Genomic DNA, 5,221 nt, shown 5'->3' on the forward strand with positions numbered 1-5,221 from the left:
TCTAAAGCAGGACCAGCCGAAGAACAAATAGCAGCTCCCCATCTTCTCCTGTGCTCTAGGATCTCTTCTGTCTCTTTTCCCAGATGCTTGCTTCCCTCCTTCCACATCCCTGTCCTCTCCCTCTACACTTTCTCCTCCTTCTTATTCCTCCTTTTAGTTAACCTTTCTGCAAATTTATCTTTCAGAATTTTCCTCACTCAATCCTTTTGTCCCCTTTCTTGACTCTGTATCCTCATTCCTTTGTTTTTCTTGCTCTTCTCAATCATTTTCTGACTTTGGTCTGGGTCAGCCCAGCTCTTTCCCTGCCTTCTCACCCTGCTTAGCCAGTGCCTATCCCAGTCTCTGCCTCAAGACATCTCTCCCTCTCTTGTCTCTCCTCTTCTCTTTCTTCTTCCCTCCTCAACTGCTTCTCACCAAAAACAAACAAACAAAAAACCTCATGATCTCTATCTGTTTAAGTACCTACTTATGAATAGTAAACAGTTGCTTCCCTCATACCCTGCTGAAGAGCTGAGGCTGTAAATGAAATGACTTATGGGTTTTGCTTTTGTTGTTTTGTAACTCCTGGAGAGTTATGAGTCTAAGGACCACTTATCAGAGAAGCCAGGACAAAAAGGGATATAAATTCTCCCTTAAGCCCTCCATGGCCAGTTATAGCTTAAAGGTTGGTTAGCATGAAGCACTTCAAACTTTCCCAACCTGAGCCTTCTGTAATCACCCCAGGGCATCTCTCCCAAGTCTCAAAGCTGGAAGGGAAAAGTGGTTTGTGGTTGTATTGGGGACCCTATTGCCCAGACCAATCAAACTCACTAGGAATCCTTACCCAGTCCTCTGTTGCTCACAAAGCACTTTCTCATCCAACACTTCAGGGCATGCTATTCCCACCTCACAGAGGAGGAAACTGAGGTCCTGAGACCTTCAGTGCCTTACACGAGGGCATACAGGCAGGAAGTGGCATGGTCACAGGGAGAATGTTACTTCACTTGAGAAAGCTTCATGATTCCCTGACTCAGAGATGCCAGAGATTCCTGGCTGAGCAGTCTGCAGCTGGGATACATGCACTTCTAGAAGGCATCCAGGCCTCTTTCATATGCAGCTTTTTCTGGACAGGATATGATTTCCCATCTCCCTTGTGAAATGTACATTTTGGAGTGATTACCTGCCAATATAAGGAGTAGAAACTTATTTTAATAAAAAGCAACATAATCTGTGAATAGACATAGACATTCAATGTTAAGCAATGCAAGGAAGGAGAAAGGGTCTGTACTGGGAGTCAAGAGACCTGGGCTCTAGCCTGATTCTGCCACAACCAACTGTGGGACATCTTCTCTGGGCCTTGGTTCTTTATTTGCAAAATAAAACTTGGCAGGTCATCTTTGTGGTTCCCTCCAGCTCTGATAATTAATGAGCATAAATTTGAGGAAATAAAAAGGCAAAGTAGAATATACTATTATGTTAAGATGTTATTATTCTCTCAAGATGAGAATTTTATATTGGAAAAGAACCTGGTTTTTATGTAATATCAGAAAGGAGGCTGAGTGCAGAGGACATTTCCCAGGCCTACTAGAAGATGTATTCATGACTCTTGCTTCTGCTACTGACCTGCCTTTCTCACTCTCGACCTCAATTTCTCCATCCATAAAATTGATTCACTCAACCTCTTTCTACAGCTAATTCCAGAGAAAATTTGCTAGACAGATGCCGATGATATAGCAGTGAACTGGATAGACATAGTCCTCATGAGAAAGACAAAGAATAAACATGTTAATCAACATGTATTAGGGTTAAAGCAAAGTATAGAGCATAATGATAGGGAGAAGATACTTCTGAGGAGGAGCTCTTTAAACAGAGCTCTCTGAGGCAAGGGAGCTAGCCATGCAAATATCTGAATAAAGATATCTCCAACTCAGGTAGAAGGACGATCAGTGCAAAGACCTGAGGCAGAAGTATGCTTGGTAGATGCAAAGAGCAGCAACAAGGCAAGGACTTGAACAGAGTGGTTAAAGCAGAGAGGGTTAGGAGATGAGGTCAGCAAGGCAGACCAGGAGCAGATCACAAGAAGCCTTGAAGGCTGTGGCAGGGAAACCATTTTGAGCAAGAAAACTGACCTGATTTGATTCTTTTTAAAAAATTCTTTTTAAAAAAGCCTTCTGCTTAGTGGGGAATTATCTGTAGGAGGGCAAGAGTTCAAGAAAGGAGATAACCTAAGAGTCTAAGAAGTGTTTAAGACAGAAGAGGAGCCAGGGCAAAAGGAACACAGATTTTCTTTGAAATGTCTCATGGCCAACTGTGTGAGTTTGCATAAAGGGACTTTGAAACTTCCCAATACAAGCCCTTTGCTCCCAATCCTCAAGGCCTGTCTCAATTCCCAAGTTCCAAAGGCTGGGAGCAGGGAGGTGTTTTGTGTTTTTTTACTGGGGATCCTGTGCTCTAGACCTAGTTCAGGTGACATAAGATGATGTTTGGGGCTAAGGTGGTAGCCACGAAGAAGGTGAGGACTGGTTAGACTTAAAGTTCATTTTGAAGTATAGTAAGCAGGATACAATGATGGTTTATTTGGATATCGAGTTAAGGAAATGAGAAGAACCATCAACAATGCCTAGAGAGTCATCCAGATGCTCTCTCAAATGCCTTCAAATTTGACAAATTCTAGAGAGGTCAGGAAGTGAGTTTATGCTAAAAACTTCTCCTGGACATTTTGCAAATAGAAAACCATTTAATTTTCTAGACAGAAAAAATGAGGAAAAAAGTCAGTAGGGAGAAGCAACATGAAACAGCAAAAACAGCCATGGCTGGAAGTCTGAGGCCCCAGGCTTAAGTACTCAGTTTGTATCTGCTTAAAATGGACCTGATTATCCTCTTTTTCTGAAACAAGATTTGAGAACCAAATAAGACAATGTAAGTGAAAATGTTCAGCAGTCCATAAAATGTCACAGGTTTTGTTATTGCTGCTCAGATGGAGGCAACCAGTCCTAAGCCGAAGGTGATTCCAGTGAACCAGTCAATCACTTTGGGAGCTGGAGACCCTGCTGAGGCTCTGACCCAAGAAGCATGCAGGCCTTTTTTGCTGGGAATGTGTAGGGTGTGATTTAAAGGTCTAGGAAGATCTCACAGAAATGCAGCAGATAGGTGGGGAAATCCCTCCATTAGAAAATAGTCTCTTCTTCCTTACATATACTTACCTTGGAGATATAACACATTAAAACTTAGTAACTATTAACATTTTAATGTGGATTCATTTGTTGAATTGTCTTATAGATTTATAGCTGGCTAGTGGAAGGTTTGATTTAAGTAAGCTGGGAGAGGGAGATTGATTTGGAGCAAGAAACCATGCAGCAGAGGACAGATTGCACAAGATGAGCTGTTGGGGATGGCGGGAGGCTATGAGCATATAGACTCTTCAAGGGTGCTTGGATGAAAATCACATAGGGAGCTTTTCTTCTAAGCAACCCCACCATCATAGAGCACAAGAATTAAAACTTGCAACCCTCCAAGGGCTTCCATTCAGCTGGAAAATTCCCAGCTCAAGCCCCTGGAACTGCTGATTGTAGAAGAGCCAGACTTCCCTGCCGAATTGACTTTCACCAACTTCCACAAAGCCTAGGCTGAAGTGATTGCTTTAGGTAATAAAGGGCAAAAGACCTGTAAGGTTACCTGTTCCTTGGAGAGGGATGGGTGGTGACATCTCAGGCTCATTTCTTGCAGCAGTCTCCTATCCTGTCACTTTCTAGCTCAAAAGCTGTAAATGAGTCCCCAGTGTGAACATGTTCAAATGCACACACAGCAGCCTGACAGTTGTGTTTTCTTTGTGACTTTCCTATGAGTCTCCCTCTTCATGGTTCCTTGTCTGCCAGCCCTCCTAATCCCTCTAACCACTCACTCTTCCCTGTACCCTCCCACCTCCATTTGCACATGCCGTTTCCTCTCCTGGAATACCTTTAACCCGTCTCTAACTAATAAGATAATGTAGCCTATTCTAAGATGTTTCTGAGGGCTTCTCACTAAGAATCAACGAGGCCCACTCCTGTGTCCAAAAGTGTGCCTTTCGTGCCCCTAGTAGAGACCCTCACATATTTCTGTTCCTTGGGAGTCTGTATGTCTCATCTAAAAATGTCAAGGCTCTTGGGAGGCTGAGGCAGGTGGATCACTTGAGGTCAGGAGTTTGAGACTAGCCTGGCCAACATAGTGAAACCCGTCTCTACTAAAAATTTTTAAAATACAAAAATTAGCCAGGTATGGTGGCAGGTGCCTATAATCCCAGCTACTTGGGAGGCTGAGGCAGGAGAATCACTTGAACCCAGGAGCCAGACACTGCAGTGAGTTGAGATCACGCCACTGCACTCCAGCCCAGGCAACAGAGCAAAAACTCCATCTCAAAAAATAAAAAATAAAAATAAAAGTCTCGAGGCTCACTGAGGGTAGAACCCTTGTCTCAGCTATCTTTACTTCCTCCTCAGTGAGTATGAAAATGTTAAGCACAGAGTATTTGTTGAAAAATGATGGTTGAGTTGAAGACAAATTTCTCTGTCCTTATTTGTGGTCTCTGTGGATTCTGTAAGTAGGACAAGCCTAATGAAAGGCAGCTAACTGAGGTCTGTATTACTTGACACACACAAATACACATAACCTCCAACCCTAGGTAGCTGATACTTTCAGGAACACATATCTACTGATCCCTTAGTCATCTCTGAGCTTCAGAAAGAATAAAAGCTCAGTGTAAATGTTCCTATATATTAAGAACTAACTGAATTTGTCATGTGAGTATGCTAACATAGTCATTGGAAATGTAAGAGTCTTCATATTGATTGGAAGGCCGAGGGAGGAAAGATCTATTTACCACTGAAATAGGCACACATTCCTGGTGCCATAGAAGTGAACAACAGTGCTAACTCACCTCTGTGTAGTATTTCACAATTGCTTAAGTGTGTTAATAACATAATGACCCCAATCAGGCAAAGAAATGGAGGCCTAAGTTACATAGCTAGTGTGCAGCTGGGCTGATTTCTGGGCCCTCATTTACGCTCCAGCATTTCCATTCTCAGAGGAAAGGTAAGGTATGTAAGGAAGTTTTGTTCCTACTTCTCTCAGCTTCCCTTTCTCTTTGTGGGTCCATTGGACTCTCCAGAAGCTTCTCACTTGTTGCTCTGATTTCTGCTCCGGGCTTCCCAATTAAATAAAATCAAACAGTGTTCCACCCCACTATGCCACTCAGAGAATCTCT

The sequence above is a fragment of the Pongo abelii genome, chromosome 2 (genome assembly GCF_028885655.2).
Source record: "Pongo abelii isolate AG06213 chromosome 2, NHGRI_mPonAbe1-v2.0_pri, whole genome shotgun sequence".
Taxonomy (NCBI): domain Eukaryota; kingdom Metazoa; phylum Chordata; class Mammalia; order Primates; family Hominidae; genus Pongo; species Pongo abelii.